The sequence below is a fragment of the Panulirus ornatus genome, chromosome 11 (genome assembly GCF_036320965.1).
Source record: "Panulirus ornatus isolate Po-2019 chromosome 11, ASM3632096v1, whole genome shotgun sequence".
Lineage (NCBI taxonomy): Eukaryota > Metazoa > Arthropoda > Malacostraca > Decapoda > Palinuridae > Panulirus > Panulirus ornatus.
In genome coordinates, this window is record NC_092234.1 from 46,664,164 (window position 1) to 46,685,054 (window position 20,891).

At 44.4% G+C, this 20,891-nt stretch overlaps 1 protein-coding gene across 3 annotated transcripts in view; it reads right to left on the minus strand.

Annotated features, from left to right (window-relative positions):
* Positions 1 to 20,891, minus strand: part of PRL-1 (PRL-1 phosphatase) — a 105,865-nt gene that overhangs the window by 64,310 nt on the left and 20,664 nt on the right. Inside the window, exon 1 of one of the 3 annotated variants that reach the window (XM_071666904.1) lies at positions 15,947 to 16,070. The exons of the other annotated variants lie outside the window; for them this stretch is intronic. The gene's annotated coding sequence lies outside the window, so the exon portion shown is untranslated. Of the gene's footprint in view, positions 1 to 15,946; positions 16,071 to 20,891 lie in introns of those variants that run through there. 3 annotated transcript variants of the gene reach the window in all.

Below are 20,891 nucleotides of genomic sequence, written 5' to 3' on the forward strand. Positions count from 1 at the left end.
CTCACCCAACCCAAAACAACATTTAGTTGCCTGATCCCTTGTTTTTGCCAATCTTTATGGAGGAGGGGGAAGGATGATATAATCTTTAATGCCAAATCTAACAAAAGATTCACAATCTAACCTATATCATAACAGGTTCGGTGTGAGGATGGTTGTTTATATCTGGTCTTACGGTTTATACATAAACTGTTTTAATACTAGACTCCCTTTATTGATACCCCAAAACCGCTCTAGACAACGTGTTTCATTAAAAAATTTAGTATGGCATCTTGTGTCGTCTGTATAGTTCACTTTAGCAATGTATTCGTTCATTCATTCACGAACGGAACTCAGCTTCATGCACTAATACTGATGCTTCCTGTCACCCATTCCAGTGGGTTTCTGTTGCTTGCGTTCATAACGAACCTATCTGCCATGCGTTTTCAACAGCAAAATATTGTCTGTGCTGTTCATTTCAAGGTGCTCTGAACCATCATGCTATGATTCATTAACAATTCTGAGCATCATGTCTTGATTAGGAATTAGGTACTAGATAATGGAACTTGAAAATCACAAGAGGGATTTGTCATTGCCTCTCTCAACATGGGAAGGCTTCACAGTATAAAGATACGTTGGAACAGAAGCAAACATTTCTAAGGAAAATGGATTTTATTGATCCCATACGCATACTATTGAGGCCAGAGACCCGGTCTAACCCTCAAGGCCATAGCATGGCATGAGACCGCCATGGACCATGGAAGACTTAAGAAGTAGAGGAGCCTAGTCCATACCGAGAACATTATATGATGTGGAGAGGATGTATTCGTTGTTAAAACCATTTGAGGACAGAAAAAAAAAATGCAACAGCGCGTTTGACTATTTTTCATTAACAAAGTGGTTGTAGTTCTGTAAATTGCCATCGGGATTTTCTTTAACGATCGTTTGATTGTAAGTTAGGTTGCTTTAGGTTTACGTAGTACGACTACGTTATTCGTTCTTTTTAACGACTGGTGGACGGAACAACATCCACTGCCTCTCATTTATCATTGCTAGTGTACACATAGTCTATTTTATCCAGTATGCAGTCTCCTAACGCGCATACCTTTTGTCGGCTTTACAGGCTTTTCTTTAGCCCTACAGCTCGATCTTACACCAATATGCATAGCAGGATGTTTATATTTTTCTGATCATGAAATGTACCATACATACATAGAACATCTTTTGAATTTAATGGTGCTATGACGTATTCTTACAAATGGCTGTACTGTTCTGGATTTTCCAAGTGCAAACTAGATTTCTCGTCTGTGCCTTCAGAGCTAATTTCCGTTGTTTCTGTACTGTTTTCCTTCATTTATATCATAAGCATTTATATCCTGAGCATGACGATACAAGCCATAGTGATGAAGGCGTGGCCTTTGAAGTCAAGAGTTAGATTAAAGGTCACACAAATATATCCAAGGTCGTGTTTAAGGGTTATATATAGTGTTCTGTTCAGGGTTTTTTTTAAGACATTTTATAACTTCGCTCGGTTTCATGGCAGACCAGAGGGAACTTTAATTCTCTTCTTAGAATTCAACCTTATTATATCTTTGTGTATATCCAATTACACACACACACACACACACACACACACACACACACACACATATATATATATATATATACAGTGATGGATGACCACATCATCATGGTCTGTCTTGGTCAAGATGATAATCCTAAGCCAGTGATGAGCCAGACCCATCCGGGCGACCAGCTGGACACAAGAGGCTGAATTGTTCAGATACAGTGTTGAAAAAAACCAAAAACGATCACTTTGAAGCTCAACTTCATCTTAGGTCCTTGATTAATCCAAAAGTATAATACTATACTGCTATAACGACCCAGCTTAAAGTACATAACATCTTTCTTGCAAGGCAAATCGTTTACACAGAGAGAAAGAGAGACACACAAAATTACCAATACTATTATGTAGATTGTACGTACGTGCCGAACTACATGTACTAACGCATTCTTTCCTGATGGCAAGACAGATTCATATGTACGAATGAACAGCATCTTGATATCATATATATATATATATATATATATATATATATATATATATATATATATATATATATATATATACACTAACACGAAATCGATGAAAACCATTCAGCACTGCACGCCATGAGATCGAATCCGGGATAATTTAATTGTTTTCTAAGCTGCAAAGACTTTATATTGAACCCTTTCATTTTATCCTCTTATGCAACGCTTCTGATTCATATATTCCATAAAAAAATCACAAGTATATATACACAAGCACACAATATATATATATATATATATATATATATATATATATATATATATATATATATATATATATATATACGATGAACTTGTAGCCCATGCTCACACTACGTTGCATGTCAGGCACACCTGCAGTACTCTAGCAGGAATTTTCATGATGCACTGTAGACCGCAGTACAAGGCCATGGAAGTGACGGGCGGCCGGTTCGCCCAGGGAGCAGCGGCCACCAAGAGGGCACCACCTGCCTTGCTACCCTCTCTCGCCGCCTCATGCCTTTCCAGCCTGTACAAACCCAGCAGGAGGAACACGACGCGGCGGCGGATCGCCATCGAGGTGTCATGGGTAAAGCACCGAGCTGTACAATGTAAGCTTGTAAACATTGGGGGGGTCCATTGTGCCTCTACAGCCTAGATCATGTTAGTGCATCCGGTCTGACCCAGCTAACATTGGGGTTACTATGTCTCCTACAGTTTGCAGCATGTGACTGCATCCAGTTAAACCAGTTCTTGCAGTGTCCCCCTGGCCAGCCTGACACCAATATTACCATAGCTTCGGTCCAAGGCAGGGGAGGGGAAGGCTGCAACACGGGCATGGGAGAGGAGGATTGCAACATGGACAGGGGGGAAAGGAAGGGTGGGTAGCAACATGCATAGGGAACGTGAGGACTGCAACGCTGGCAGGGGAGGGGTGGATTGCCACAAGGTCAGGGAAGAAGATGGGGGGAGAGGGGGATTGCAACACGGGCAGGGGAAAGGTGGGATGGGTAGCAACATGGACAGGGGAGGTGAGGAATGCAACACTGGCAGGGGAGGGGCGGATCGCTACACAGGCTGGGCAGGGGGGGGGGGGGGTTGTTCAGTGTCCGGGACCCACTCCCATGCTCCCCTGGTCTACAAAAGAAACAACAAACACAGAATATTAGACATGACAACCATTAAATATTTGTACAAATTCTAACGTTTGTACAAATATACTGCAAACAGTTGTAAAAAAAAGTTATTGTTAACTTTTGTACCAATATACTTTCCATAGCACAGGTTTAACGCCTTGAGCGATACTTTACGGCCCTTGGGTAGGATGGTATGGCCTCTGATCTGGTCAAAGTCTAAGCCTTCAAACCCAAGGATCGCTCTGCTGTGCTCAATGGATCGAAGGTATTTCACACCCAGTTCATCTTGGTCCTTCAAGAGAGTACGAACAATGACATGCGTCACTGATATATAACAAACATGTCCGTATTTCATAACTATCATACTCATCACATAAAAAAGAAAAAATCAACTGATGCCTAAATCACCATAAACTAAGAACGCTGGTACACATCAGAACCGTGACGAAAAACGTGTTGCATGCACATCTGACGTATTCCGTATGTTGCCAAAGAGGGAGGAAAAAAATATGAGGAACATTTGTCTTGGCAGGAGCGACACTTGGGTTATTCTTATTGTTGACACTAGAGGAGAGCTTGGCTGTAGTATCCCTGAAAACACGTGAAGATCTCAACCTCCCCTGTGTCCCCACAAGGGCAGGCAACCTCCCCGTGTCCCCACAAGGGCAGGCAGCCTCCCCTGTGACCCCACAAGAGCAGGCAACCTCCCCCGTGTCCCCACAAGGGCAGGCAGCCTCCCCTGTGACCCCACAAGAGCAGGCAACCTCCCCTGTGTCCCCACAAGGGCAGGCAACCTCCCCTGTGTCCCCACAAGGGCAGCTAACCTCCCCTGTGTCCCCACAAGGGCAGGCAACCTCCTCTGTGTCCCCACAAGGGCAGGCAACTTCCCCTGTGTCCCCACAAGGGCAGGCAACCTCCCCTGTGTCCCCACAAGGGCAGGGAGGTTAGACCCTAGTTCAGTCACGAGTAAACAGACCTGCCAAGCTACGTAGGCTGTCCTCACTGTCTAAGATCCACAGAAGTGTAAGGTACACACGGAGCGGCCAAGCTAGGCTGTCCTTACTGACTGTTTAAAATCCACTAAACAGTGTACGGTAAATGGACATGCCAAGCTAGGCTGTTCTTATTCACTGTTTAATCAAAGATCCACAAAAGACTATAGGGTAAACGGGCATGCCAAGCTAGGCTTTACGTACTGTTGAAGATCCACAGACGTCTGTAAAAAGGAAAATAGTCTGACTTACAGAGAGGGCTAGTCGTGTTATTCTCAATTTACAACTGGTTGATCCGATTTACAGAAAGGGCTAGTCCTGTTATTCTCAATTTACAACTGGTTAATCCGATTTACAGAGAGGGCTAGTCCTATTATTCTCAGTTTACAACTGGTTAATCCGATTTACAGAGAGGGCTAGTCCTGTTATTCTCAGTTCACAGCTGGTTAATCCGATTTACAGAGAGGGCTAGTCCTGTTGTTCTTGGTTAACAGATTGGACTAATTTACAGAAGGTCAAATGGTGTCCTTAATGTTTACAGCCGAGTCTCACACGTATCATCAGGTCGGATTTACAGAGGGATATTGTCGTGTTGTACTCAGTTTACAAACCCAGACTCAGGTAACATCTGGTGATTGTCAGAAGGTCAGTTGCCCCAGCACTTATCATGGGCCCGTGGAAGCAGCTCGCTATGTCTGAACAACTCCTATTTAGAACATTAGGTTCTACACTTCATGTGTTTATCCCTCACGCGAACTTTTAGTGACAGTTTGATTCTTGAGCGTTTGACGTCGGCAAACAGCAAGGCTAGGTTAGGTTACCTCACAGCTTCCGACGTTAAACATAGTAATGCTATGTTACCTTACGACTTCCGACGTGAAAACATTGTATTGCTATGTTACCTTACGGCTTCAGACATTAAAACATTGTACTGCTATGTTACCTTACGACTTCTGACGTTAAAACATTGTACTGCTATGTCACCTTACGTAAGGCTTTCTGACGCTAAGACATTGTTTTGCTATATTACCTTACGGCTTCTGACGTTAAAACATTGTACTGCTATGTTACCTTACGACTTCTGACGTTAAAACATTGTACTGCTATGTTACCTTACGACTTCTGACGTTAAACATTGTACTGCTATGTTACTTTACGGCTTCCCGACGTTAAAACATTGTACTGCTATGTTACTTTACGGCTTCCCGACGTTAAAACATTGTACTGCTATGTTACCTTACGTAAGGCTTTCTGACGCTAAGACATTGTTTTGCTATATTACCTTACGGCTTCTGACGTTAAATATGGTAGTGCTACCTTATCCTATGGCTTCTGACGTTACAACATAATGGTGCTACGTTATCTTACGGCTTCTGACGTCAGAGTATAGCAGCGATCAGTTGATATTAATGTGAAAGTCCCTAAAAATTACTAGCTTAAATTAGGACTTGAAATCGGAAGTAATGCTATACTTGGCGTGGGTTCCTGATTGTCTGTTACATTGCTGTTCCTGAAGCCTTCTGCCTCACACTACTGTTTCTGAAGTCTTCTATTTCAAATTAGTTTCTGAAGTCTTCTATTTCAAATTAGTTTCTGAAGTCTTCTATTTCAAATTAGTTTCTGAAGCCTCGTGTCTCACATTACTGTTTCTGAAGCCTCGTGTCTCACACTACTGTTTCTGAAGCCTCGTGTCTCACACTACTGTTTCTGAAGTCCTCTGCAACTGACTTCTGAAGCCTCTTCTATCAGACCTTTGTTTCTGAAACCTTCTCTTCCACTATTGTCTAATGAGGCGTCGTTTCACACTACGGTTTCAGAAGCCTTCCGTCACACTATTATTTCTGAAGCCTCCTGTATCACACTACTGTTACTGAAAGCTTTCTGTAGCCTTGTATATAATCCACTTGATGCTTTCTATGTCACCCGTGTTTCTGTAGCCTTCTGTATCACCCTACTCATTCTGAGGGCTTTCTGTACGACAGTTCTGTTTCTGAAGCCTCCTACATCACGACGACCATTAATTTCAGTCCTTTACTATCGCCTGCAGGGGATTTTAGGTCCCCCCCCCCCCCCTAATTCCTGCCGGTCCATTGATTTTGACTCGCGCTCTCTGCTCCTCACGCCAACCAATTTTATAGGGCGCCCCTTCTCTTACTACTTATTCATTAATCAGGTGCTCTTTGTCTTGATCCTCTTGGTCCCTTAGGGTCTTTGCCTTCTTCATACCAATCCTTCAGGGCCTTTGCCTTCTGCATACCAATCCTTCAGGGTCTTTTACTCATATGTACCACTCAGTGAACCATATCACGTTCAACTGACCTTTACCGATCTCATCTCACACTAGTTGACCCTTAAGAGCTCTTGTCTCACGTATATCATTCCTAATGGATACTTCTACTCACGTTTGTCAATTCATCAGGGTTTCACAACCCTGATTCTTCTTTGAAGTCCCTTTATCTCGTCCCTTATACTTCTCTGTGGCGCGCGCGCGCCCGCCCGCCTTCAGATCTCCGTAGGGCCTTTTGGGTTCTGACACTCCTATTCCCAGGGCACCTTTCCAACGTTCAGAGCTCCTCTTAATCCTTGTCTCTTGTCTCCATGTTCTTTAAGGCTGTTGACTCATTCCCGCATTCATTCAAAAGCTCTTGTCTCAACACTTTTGTCTCATCTCCACAAAGGGCACTAACCTCTTGCTTTATGCATCATCGTCTTTCCAACGAAGAAGACACAGGTTAGCCCACTTAACTCTTTGATCTCTGCAGTAGTGGTAAACAAGTCGAATCGCTAAAAGTAGCCTAATATTTCAGTTAGGTGCTATTTTCTGAAATTAGGCTGTGTTCTTTCTGTCCTAATCTCAAGCCTATGATTCTTATGGCCTTATCTCACATCTAAGATCCTTCAGGGCCATATTACAATATGCATTTTTTTTTAGGGTCTTATCCATCTACATTTCGTGTATATGCATTTTTTTAGGGTCTTACCCATCTACATTTCGTTTGGACCTCATTATACATACATTCGCCACACACTCAAGTTTACAGGTGCCTCTTTTGATGTTTACAGCAACCGTTGATACTGGACAGTTATAAACAAATACGTTATATATGTATTTTTTTTTTTTTATACATATTCGCCATTTCCCGCGTTAGCGAGGTAGCGTTAAGAACAGAGGACTGAGCCTCAGAGGGAACATCCTCACTTGGCTCCCTTCTCTGTACCTTCTTTTGGAGAAAGTAAAATGGGAGGGGAGGATTTCCAGCCCCCCCCCCCCCCGTTCACTCCCCTTTTAGTCGCCTTCTACGACACGCAGGGAATACGTGGTAAAGTATTCATTCTCCCCTATCCCCAGTGATAATATATATATATATATATATATATATATATATATATATATATATATATATATATATATATATATATATAATTTTCCAAAAGAAGGAACAGAGGGGGCCAGGTGAGGATATTCCAAAAAAGGCCTAGTCCTCTGTTCCTAACGCTACCTCGCTAACGCGGGAAATGGCGAATAGTTAAATATATATATATATATATATATATATATATATACATATATATATATATATATATATATATATATATATTGCACATCACTCTTCGCAACATACATAGACGATTTGCCAAAAGTGGCATACTTCAACATCTCTTTTTGATCACGTAATCCCATAAGCCAACTAAAAAGAAAATGCAGCCCTTACAAACAGGGTTAGAAGATGGGTATATTTTTCGTTTCTGTGATATAAATGTAAACTACAAGTTTTATATCTATAAAAATCCAGATCATTTGGTCAATCTTTGATAATCGTATTATCACATTTCCATACGTGCACGCAGAGACAACCGCTGACACGCATATGCTTAAACTCGATGGAAAATCAAACACAGAAGCTCCATGCTTTCGGCTACACTTCAAGCCATTGCTCAAGGATCTTTAAAAATGGTTTGAAATACAGTCGAAAGCTTGGAGCTTGTGTATATTTTTCTCGCGAGTTTACTCTCTCTCTCTCTCTCTCTCTCTCTTTCTCTAGTTTGTTCTGTCTTCTCTGGTTTCTCCTATGCACACGTATATATATATATCTCCTTGCTTCAGTTAACCTAATAATAGGGTTGTCTCCAAGTCCATACCCAATTGAGACAACACAGCTTCAGACCTGCGACTTTTTATGACACATCTGCTGCCCTCACCTCGCCGACATGTTTCTTTCCTCAGCGAACATTCCTCTCTCTCTCTCTCTCTCTCTCTTCTCATCCCCAGTCTGAGGGTGCGAACCCTCGTATTCTTAACGTTTCTCACAGCCAGTTGGCTGTAACAGACTGCAGGAGTGATCCCCGAGACCGCCTCTCAACCAGTCCATTCGCAACAGACCGTGGCAAAGACCCTGGGAGCACCTCCCTCACAACCAGTTCATTGGAACAGTCTGTGGCAGTGACCCTCCCCTGGGAACACCTTTAACATAACCAGTTCAATGCAGCAGACTGTGGCAGTGACCCCCCGGGAGCGCCTGCCTTCACGACGACCAGTTCACTGCAACCTGCAGGGATGACCCCACGAGCGTCCCCCCCCCACCCCAACTGCCTGGGCTGCTTCTGTCAGCTGGTGTACCGCTCGCACAACACCCAGCCTATCACACACTAGCCATCCCCCCTTCTCCACCCTCATATTCACCCTATCTCAAATTCACTTATGTAACGTCGTACTCTCATGGTTGGTGGGTACATGTAATGTCCATCATCCCTACTATATATCATGTATAATGTGTTGTTATTACCCAAAGTAACCTTATCTGTGCATTATTGTACCGACATGTTTCCTAACTTATTCAGATACACCAGTTCTCCCACTTTTATCAGTTGCAACCAGTGCTTCAAGTCTTTAAATATGAAATTCGAGTTATGTACATATATGCATATACAAAATTGGACAGAATTCTCCTTTAAAAAAAAAATATATGACAATGATTACTAGAAATTATGGAAATGGCATTCATGCGCAATCTAATTTCCTCCTAATCGTCCCAATCTTTTATGAAGTTATTTAAGTATAACTACACCGTATCCTTTAATAGCGTTCAGGCCTCCCTTCCTCTCCATGATCCACCGTGATGGCCGGCGGGAGAGAGATGCAGCACCAGCAGCAGCAGCCACCACCACCACCACGTGACCCGGCCCACGTCGGCCGCTTGCCATCACTGTGTTTACTCCAACCCACTGATGGCCGCGCTCGGCTCCCGACCCGCCAGCTCCCGCAATCATTTTATTACTCTCTGTGGCACAATTCCAGACATTACTATATCATCCATAATTACGTATTGTATGATTTATGTGTCGTTTTTTAATAAGGGGCTAATTAACGTGCCATTATGGCTTACATTCCTGAAAATTTGTGCGTCGAAGCGTTCTATAAAGTTTTCAATGATAGACTATTGATAAATAAAGTTAACTGGTTTAACTTTTTATTGAGAGACGACTAATTGAATATATATATATATATATATATATATATATATATATATATATTCACATTGATCTTGAAAAATATTATACAGGCTTTCCCCTAACACCCATTAAGAAACTGAGGATATTAGGGAAATGTGAGTTGTTCAGTTTGAATTATATATATATATATATATATATATATATATATATATATATATATATATATATATATATATATATATATATATGAGCGCACATGTATAAGAGGAATCTGTCAGCGCGTTGGTTGGTGTCAACTGGTTCTGGCCGGCCGCCAGGGCGCGAGCATGTCTCCTGCGGGGGAGGTACCACACCCTAACCCCACCTCCACCACCACACCGTCCCTCCCTCCCTCCCTCTCCTGCGGTGAACGTCGACCCTGTGAACTTTATAGAATTACCAGCCCTAGATTGAGAGGTAATCATCCATCCATTGGTATATATTACGTATGATTATAGTATAGAATTTATCATTTTTCTCGGTGTGCAGAGACATATCGTGACACAGACACACACGCCATTGAGACGCATCCAGGGATTTTCTGGAAGGTGGGGCAGAATTACTGAAAGCGGGGGCGGGGGCGGGGGCGGGTCTCTCTCTCTCTCTCTCTCTCTCTCTCTCTCTCTCTCTCTCTCTCTCTCTCTCTCTCTCTCTCTCTCGTGCGGCGAATGCTTCGCGCCGACCCTTGCCTGCCACCGTGTTTGAATCTCATAGTAGGTCGCCGTAGGTAGATAGTCTCTCTCTCTCTCTCTCTCTCTCTCTCTCTCTCTCTCTCTCTCTCTCTCTCTCTCTCTCTCTCTCTCTCCCTCTCTCTCTCTCTCTCTCTCTCTCTCTCACACACACACACACACACACACAACACAAATTACCGGGGAAAAATACCTCAGATTTAACGTGCATTGGACGACTGCGAAAGGCACAGATCAATGAGCGAAACCAACGAGACGAAATTTACCATCACATCGCCTCACCCAAGACAAACCAGAACATATACGTACGACAACAACGTAACAGCTTGGAGTGGTGGTTCACCACAGTGAGTCAGGTGGCTTGGAGGAGGAGGAGGAGGAGGAGGACCCAGAAACTAATGTTCTTTTCTTCTTTTTTTTTTTTCAGCCCTTGGGAAACCTGCCAGAATTCCGACCACCTTCATCCCACATGTCCGCCCGTGTCCTGCACACATCTGACCTGACTACCTCACCCTGCTACTGTTCGGAGGTGATGTCGAAGGGTCCTGGTGGGTGTGGGGTGGTGTGGGTTCAGGTCAACATGCGACACCTGGTGTCAGTGAGGATCAGTTTGGTCACGTTCATAGCCAACCAGTCTGACCTTGGGAGCGCGTCGGTACGACCCTGGAGCACAGAGTTTTACGAGCCTTGAACACGATGGTACGACCCTTGAGCACAGAGGTACGAGCCTTGAGCGCGACGGTACGACCCTTGAGCACGAAGGTACGAGCCTTGAGCACGACGGTGCGACCCTTGAGCACGAAGGTACGACCCCTGAGCACGACAGTGCGACCATTGAGCACGCCTTTGCGACCCTTGAGCACGAAGGTACGACCCTTGAGTACGACGGCGCGACCCTTTAGCACGACGGTACGACCATTGAGCACGACGGTACGACCCTTGAGCACGAAGGTACGACCATTAAGCACGAAGGTACGACCCTTCAGCAGACGGTGCGACCATTGAGCACGACGGTACGACCATTAAGCACGACGGTGCGACACTTGAGCACGAAGGTTACGGCCACTGAACACAACAACATGACCCTCGAGCACGACAGTACGACCACTGAGCACGACGCTATGACACTTGAGAGCGACGGTACGACCACAGAGCAAGACATTACGACCTTTGATGAGTACGACCGCTTGGGTATATAACCTGACCCTTAAGATATAGACGTCCGTGTGATCTATTACGTGACTGTGTGACAGACACACCTCTCCTGCCGCAGCCACGACAGACACACCTCCTGACGGGGAACACTCACAACCACGCCTTCCAGTTTACAATCAATGTAGACCGCGACGAACATATACACCCATGTAAGGATTATAATTGTCTGCCCTCTCCTCCCACACACACACACACACACACACACACACACACACACACACACACACACATGTGTACGTGTAGGAAGAGAGGAAAGTGATTGGTTCTCAGTGAATGTAGGTTTGCGGCAGGGGTGTGTGATGTCTCCATGGTTGTTTAATTTGTTTATGGATGGGGTTGTTAGGGAGGTGAATGCAAGAGTTTTGGAAAGAGGGGCAAGTATGAAGTCTGTTGGGGATGAGAGAGCTTGGGAAGTGAGTCAGTTGTTGTTCGCTGATGATACAGCGCTGGTGGCTGATTCATGTGAGAAACTGCAGAAGCTGGTGACTGAGTTTGGTAAAGTGTGTGAAAGAAGAAAGTTAAGAGTAAATGTGAATAAGAGCAAGGTTATTAGGTACAGTAGGGTTGAGGGTCAAGTCAATTGGGAGGTGAGTTTGAATGGAGAAAAACTGGAGGAAGTGAAGTGTTTTAGATATCTGGGAGTGGATCTGGCAGCGGATGGAACCATGGAAGCGGAAGTGGATCATAGGGTGGGAGAGGGGGCGAAAATTCTGGGGGCCTTGAAGAATGTGTGGAAGTCGAGAACATTATCTCGGAAAGCAAAAATGGGTATGTTTGAAGGAATAGTGGTTCCAACAATGTTGTATGGTTGCGAGGCGTGGGCTATGGATAGAGTTGTGCGCAGGAGGATGGATGTGCTGGAAATGAGATGTTTGAGGACAATGTGTGGTGTGAGGTGGTTTGATCGAGTAAGTAACGTAAGGGTAAGAGAGATGTGTGGAAATAAAAAGAGCGTGGTTGAGAGAGCAGAAGAGGGTGTTTTGAAATGGTTTGGGCATATGGAGAGAATGAGTGAGGAAAGGTTGACCAAGAGGATATATGTGTCGGAGGTAGAGGGAACGAGGAGAAGAGGGAGACCAAATTGGAGGTGGAAAGATGGAGTGAAAAAGATTTTGTGTGATCGGGGCCTGAACATGCAGGAGGGTGAAAGGAGGGCAAGGAATAGAGTGAATTGGAGCGATGTGGTATACCGGGGTTGACGTGCTGTCAGTGGATTGAATCAAGGCATGTGAAGCGTCTGGGGTAAACCATGGAAAGCTGTGTAGGTATGTATATTTGCGTGTGTGGACGTATGTATATACATGTGTATGGGGGTGGGTTGGGCCATTTCTTTCGTCTGTTCCTTGCGCTACCTCGCAAACGCGGGAGACAGCGACAAAGCAAAAAAAAATAAAAAAAAAAAAAAAAAAAAATATATATATATATATATATATATATATATATATATATATATATATATATATATATATATATATATATATAACGGATCTACGTTAGCATCATCCGACCTACCTCACCCAACCCTTCTAGTGTTCTATAACTGTAGGTCATCATGGCTTATTCTATTCTCATCATTATCCGAGGTTGTAAATGGCCACAACATGTTGTGGGGGGGGGGGGGTTGTAAATCCTACGAGGTGAGGTAATGGCGTTTCACAAGCCGACACCACCACAGAACCCGTTTTTTAGAATGAAACATGGAAACAAAGAACATCATTCAGCTCCACTGGAATCGTAATGTAGCCACTGGGGACAGCGCGGGACCCAGCGCAACCCAGACCGACGCATGGGTCACAATGAGTCCTGGTCTTTTAACCTGGTGGGGGTCATACTGTCCTACCAGGTCACAGTGCGTTAAAGCCCCGAGAGTCTTTTTACATAGTAGGTCACACTGATCCAAGGGTCATCCCCACCCCACTCTGTCGTAGCCTTCGTAGCCTTAGTGACCTTGGTATGTAGGAGGTCTTTGTTTACCTAATGTCTGGTCTTTCTTGGTGAGACAGGTCACCCATGGGAGCCCTTTCTAGCTATAGGGTCACAGTGGCGGTGGCTCAGTCGGTTTGGTCTATTTTGCCACTATGGGTCACGTTGATTTAAGTCCTTCTCGCCTGGAGGAGGGTGGAGGGGAACATATAGCCCTTGGGTTCCTTCCAACACGACGAGTCACACAGCCCAAATTCCGAGACCGTTGTAGATAACAGAGAGGCTCTACGTACATACTGCCTGATGGGTCACACTGTCCTCACGGGTCTTTCCACCCGGCGGGTCACTCTACCATACATGAAGAGACACCGTTGGGTATTACACGCCGGGTAGAAAGACTGGGTCTTGTGTGTGTGTGTGTGTGTGTTTTCTATGTGTTGGGTTAAAAGTAACTCGACAGTCTTGCTTGACAGAAGAAAACATTGCCTTAATCAACGTCTTGAGCACCACAGGACGACCCCTGAGGCACGGTACGACTCTTGAGAACAACGTTACAACCCCTGATGACCACATTACGACCATTGTGAACAACGTTACGACCCCTGAGGACACGGTACGACCCCTGATGACCACATTACGACCACTGAGAACCACGTTACGACCCTTGAGCACCACGTTACGACCCTTGAGCACCACGTTACGACCCTTAAGCATCACGGTACGACCCTTGAGCACCAGGTACGACCCTTAAGCATCACGGTACGACCCTTGAGCACCACGTTTCGACCCTTGAGCACCACGGTACGACCCTTAAGCATCACGGTACGACCCTTGAGCACCACGTTTCGACCCTTGAGCACCACGGTACGACCCTTGAGCACCACGTTTCGACCCTTGAGCACCAGGTACGACCCTTGAGCACCACGTTACGACCCTTGAACACCACATTACGACCCTTAAGCATCACGGTACGACCCTTAAGCATCACGGTACGACCCTTGAGCACCGCGTTTCAACCCTTGAGCACCACGTTACGACCCTTGAGCACCACGGTACGACCCTTGAGCACCACGTTTCGACCCTTGAGCACCAGGTACGACCCTTAAGCACCACGGTACGACCCTTGAGCACCACGTTTCGACCCTTGAGCACCACGGTACGACCCTTGAGCACCACGGTACGACCCTTGAGCACCACGTTACGACCCTTGAGCACCACGGTACGACCCTTGAGCACCACGTTTCGACCCTTGAGCACCAGGTACGACCCTTAAGCACCACGGTACGACCCTTGAGCACCACGTTTCGACCCTTGAGCACCACGGTACGACCCTTGAGCACCACGTTTCGACCCTTGAGCACCAGGTACGACCCTTGAGCACCACGTTACGACCCTTGAACACCACATTACGACCCTTAAGCATCACGGTACGACCCTTAAGCATCACGGTACGACCCTTGAGCACCAGGTACGACCCTTGAGCACCACGTTACGACCCTTGAACACCACATTACGACCCTTAAGCATCACGGTACGACCCTTGAGCACCACGTTACGACCCTTGAGCACCACGGTACGACCCTTGAGCACCACGTTTCGACCCTTGAGCACCAGGTACGACCCTTGAGCACCACGTTACGACCCTTGAACACCACATTACGACCCTTAAGCATCACGGTACGACCCTTAAGCATCACGGTACGACCCTTGAGCACCAGGTACGACCCTTGAGCACCACGTTACGACCCTTGAACACCACATTACGACCCTTAAGCATCACGGTACGACCCTTGAGCACCACGTTTCGACCCTTGAGCACCACGGTACGACCCTTGAGCACCACGTTTCGACCCTTGAGCACCAGGTACGACCCTTGAGCACCACGTTACGACCCTTGAACACCACATTACGACCCTTAAGCATCACGGTACGACCCTTAAGCATCACGGTACGACCCTTGAGCACCAGGTACGACCCTTGAGCACCACGTTACGACCCTTGAACACCACATTACGACCCTTAAGCATCACGGTACGACCCTTAAGCATCACGGTACGACCCTTGAGCACCACGTTACGACCCTTGAGCACCACGGTACGACCCCTGGTGACCACGGTACAACCCTTGGGTATGATGGCCTAACTTCTAAACCAAGTCAGGTCAAAGATCATCCCCAGATTGTATCATCGTGGAGGGAAGGAGGAGGGAGGTCACAACTGAGAGACCCACAGATATAATCATTCATAAATCAGACGACTTGATGGTCGAATGGTTATCTCGTCCGCTTCCCATTCTTGATACCCAGGGTTCAAACCCTCGGCTACGCCATGATAAACTGTATATATTGCCATACACATGAACATTGCTATATAGGGTAACACCACTGTTGTTGCACTTTCCCGCCATAATTCCAAATGTCGGGGACACCTCTCCCTCCTCCTTCCTCCTGCACCCCACCTCCAACCACACTAACCTGAATGGTGTCGCAGATAACGCCCAGGGGTCGCTAAGAGCTACCACAGGTCCTGTTTTCATGCACAGTACCACGAAAGTGACTCCAACGTCAGTGTTTTCCACCCCCCACCCCCCTCGTTCACTGTGGTTCATGGGGAATGCCTGAAGCCTGTGATTCTCTCTCTCTCTCTCTCTCTCTCTCTCTCTCTCTCTCTCTCTCTCTCTCTCTCTCTCTCTCTCTCTCAGGCGGTGTTGGCAAGGCTCCCTCATCCTGTTTACTGGGTACTGAACTGCCTAGCAATTTTTTTTTCTTTTCTCTAGTTCCCTGCCTACCACCAGTGTTTTTCTTTCCTCCTTCTCTCAGCACCCGGAATTCCATTTGCCTTTACCAATGTTGGATCAGTGGTATGGAGCCACCTCCTCCTCCTCATCCTCCTCCTCCTCCCTCGTGCGTACCCTCAGTTGATTATTATTATTATTATTCTTACACTCTCTTACGTGCCATTGCATAGCTGTACAGTCTGTCGGGAGGTGGTGCTACCTACCCATTTCACCCGGCCACCGTATACACTCACACAACACACTTTCCACCGTCATCCTACCCTGTCACCCTAACACACTCACAACACTCCAGCCGTTCGGCTCTGCCATCTACACACTTCCGTCATCGTCAACTATCATCTTTTTCTTCCTTGTTTAAGTTGGAGGTCTCCAGTCAAGGACTGAAGTACACATCAAAGCCAGGGCTTCAATGAGACAGAGAGATGTAAATGAAAAAGAAGACACGGGGAAATTATTTACGAATTCTGGAGGAAGTGAAAAAAAAAATGTCCTTTGAAATGTGCCAAGAGATGGGTATACAGAGAGTTCCAAAGCTTCGAAGTGTAGGGAAAGGAATAGTTATGGAAACGACCCACTCTTGAGTTGCCAATTCAAAAAAGAAAAAAAAAAAGATATCTAATCTTTAGCTATGTTCTTAACTGCGACTATTCCCTCCACGTCATCTCTAATCTCCAGTTCCAATTCTGCACACAGGTTAACAAAGGTGACGCAAGCTATACACCTGAAGTGGTATAGTACATTCCACAGGACGAGATCGACCAGCGAATGCGTCACGATCAGCAACGCTTGGGTTCGTCCACTACACCACACATTCCACCACAATCAGTCACAACTCTGCCACTCTTCCATTTCAGCACAACTGCTTGCCTCCCACCTCCATACTGCACCTCTTTCACCACCACGCCACTGTACAAATGATTTTCATATCGCATTTCTCTTATTATCTCCTTGAAAAGAATCGTCGACTTGTCGTATCAATAAAAGACTCGGTCAGCTGTCCTCTCCAAGCGTCTGCTCCAGCCAAACAAAGCGTCCTCACCTCCTCCTCCCACACCACCATCAGTGTCACCAGCGTCCATAATTACACCATCTTAATCTCCCGTAGAAACTCCTAACTGTCGCCAACACGCCCACAGTCTTGCCTAACACACGGCACACACACACACAAACACACATCACCTTTCAAAACAGGATATTAAATTCTCATTAACCTATTTTCCCCCTTTACCTCAAAAAAAAAAAAAAAACACTTCCGTTTTCTCTTCTTCTTCCGTTTTCTACGGAAGTACTCGTTCCAATATTTCTTAAATATTCTCAAACTTTTCCCTCATTATTGCCCACATGGTCCTACTCTGCTGTTCGTCTCTGCACTGGTTGTCCTTAACATTGTGCACGGGTGGGTGTTGGAGCCAGCCTCCCACTGGATGCTCTTTTAGCTCGTAATTTTTTCCTCCTCCCCCAGTCTGTCATACGTTCCAGTCACGGACGAAAGTGTATACATCGAGGCCAGGTGCCTCTCGTCAGCCCTGTATATCATTATATTCCACCTCACGATCATCCAGTTTTTAAGATGGTTCAACTTACCTTTGCGTTCCTTACATTCTTCACCTTTACCCTCATTATTTTTTATTGTAATCAATCACTTTACTTAACCTTGACCGATGCAGTTATCTGTCAATTCAGTGGCTGTCGTATTTCCTTTCCCTGGCACATTTCTTATACGTCATAATAAGTGTGGTAACTGGGCCACCTTCGAAGCCTCTAGATGTTCTCATACGTCATAATAAGTGTGGTAACTAGGCCACCTTCGAAGCCTCTAGATGTTCTCATACGTCATGATAAGTGTGGTAAGTAGGCTACCTTCGAAGCCTCTAGATGTTCTCATACGTCATGATAAGTGTAGTAAGTAGGCTACCCTCGAAGCCTCTAGATGTTCTCTTACGTCATGATAAGTGTGGTAACTTGGCTACCCTCGAAGCCTCTAGATCTTCTCATACGTAGTGATAAGTGTGGTATGTCTTATCATCACTCGATTTCAGTTCATATCACCCGAAACATTCTTTCTAGATAAACCCTTACAACAGCTAGGCCAAGACTGTGGGGGTTTGGTCGGTCGATTCGTAATGTGTCGTCAGTATCGGTGTCCGGCCGGTGTCTGGAATTCGTTGTAATGAGAAATCAAATATTGGCTAATCATGATAATGAAATGAGGGAGATTTTATTCTTTTTTTTTAAATTCTAGAATATAATCAGAATGATGTAAGATTACTATATCATTAGAATTGCAGATGATTAGTGAAATTAATAATTCATGTAATTATCATTTCGACCCCAGAATCTTTTATTCAGCATGAAACATATGCAGTATACACTGAGATTTTTATGTTAATAGATCTATCTACTTTTTAAATAAAGTAGTGTGTGTGTGTGTGTGTGTGTGTGTGTGTGTGTGTGTGTGTGCGCGCGCGCGCAGAAACACCATTCGGAAAAGGAAACACTAAATTCCTCGTATTTCTTTCTCCTAACCATTTTTCTGCCTCTCTCTCTCTCTCTCTCTCTCTCTCTCTCTCTCTCTCTCTCTCTCTCTCTCTCTCTCTTGCGCTACCTCGCAAACGCGGGAGACAGCGACAAAGCTAAAAATATATATATATATATATATATATATATATATATATATATATATATATATATATATATATATATATATATATCCCTTTTTTTTTTTCTTAATTTTCCAAAAGAAGGAACAGAGAAGAGGGCCAGGTGAGGATATTCCCTCAAAGGCCCAGTCCTCTGTTCTTAACGCTACCTCGCTATCGCGGGAAATGGCGAATAGTATGAAAAAAAAAAAGAAAATATATATATATATATATATATATATATATATATATATATATATACATATAAATATATATACTTTTTTTTTTTTTTTTTTATACTTTGTCGCTGTCTCCCGCGTTTGCGAGGTAGCGCAAGGAAACAGACGAAAGAAATGGCCCACCCCCCCCCATACACATGTACATACACACGTCCACACACGCAAATATACATACCTACACAGCTTTCCATGGTTTACCCCAGACGCTTCACATGCCTTGATTACTCCACTGACAGCACGTCAACCCCTGTATACCACATCGCTCCAATTCACTCTATTCCTTGCCCTCCTTACACCCTCCTGCATGTTCAGGCCCCGATCACACAAAATCTTTTTCACTCCATCTTTCCACCTCCAATTTGGTCTCCCTCTTCTCCTCGTTCCCCCCTACCTCCGACACATATATCCTCTTGGTCAATCTTTCCTCACTCATTCTCTCCATGTGCCCAAACCATTTCAAAACACCCTCTTCTGCTCTCTCAACCACGCTCTTTTTATTTCCACACATCTCTCTTACCCTTACGTTACTTACTCGATCAAACCACCTCACACTACACATTGTCCTCAAACATCTCATTTCCAGCACATCCATCCTCCTGCGCACAACTCTATCCATAGCCCACGCCTCGCAACCATACAACATTGTTGGAACCACTATTCCTTCAAACATACCCATATACATATATCACAATTTTGCGCGTGATCAAGTACATTCCTATGAGTCCACGGGGAAAATGAAACACGATAAGTTCCCAAGTGCACTTTCGTGTAATGATCACATCATAAGAGGAGACACAAGAGAGAAAGATAACAGTCAGTTGATATACATCGAAGAGACGTAGCTACGACGCCATTTGGTATACATGCGACTGTTTCCTTGCTTATGAATCGTGCAGTCTAGAAATGGTAGCATATTATTTTAGCATATACAGAAAACTTACCAATGTATGCTCATATATCCATTATTACTCATCTCAACATGACAGAGTTAAGTTATTATCATTTCAGTCTATGTTCCTTGGGACATTACGTCTTTGCAGTCCAGAGTATTTTGATTAAGAGTTTGAGAAGATATATTCTATTGGATCTAAGTTAAAGTACCCTAGATCTTTCATTGATAAATTCCCTAAGTTAGCAAAGAATGATTTTATAGAGTTGAGCCTAATCCTCCCATTGACACAAAGAATCCTTTAGTTCTCCCTTATAATAATGATTTTACTCATCTTCCCATGTTGCTTAAATCCTTTAATGTAAATGTTGCCTTCAGCAACAATGATACTATAAAGAATATCTTAATTAGGAACTCACCAGAAAATTCTCCTGGGTGCATCTTATTATAAAGTGCCATGTAGAAATTGTGATAAGTTTTATGTTGGGCAGACTGGTAAGGATCTTTCTGTTAGACTTAAGCAACATATACATATAGTAAAGAACAGGACAAGGATCAAATGCTTTGTTTAATCACGTTAAAAGCAATGATCATTGTATTGACCGGAGTAATGCCATCTCAGTTATTAACTATAAACTTCTGTACCATGAGAAATATCACCGAATCTTCTGTTATTGAATACACAAAGAATTATAATCTTAATATTAGTGAAAGTCTATACAAATTGGATGACTTTATTCTTGAAGAGATTTGTAAACAATTCACCTTGTCCACATAAGTTTATGATACGCTCGTTGTGTCTTGAGCAATCACATGTTTACCAAATGGCGTCTTAGCTACGTCTCTTCGTTTTAT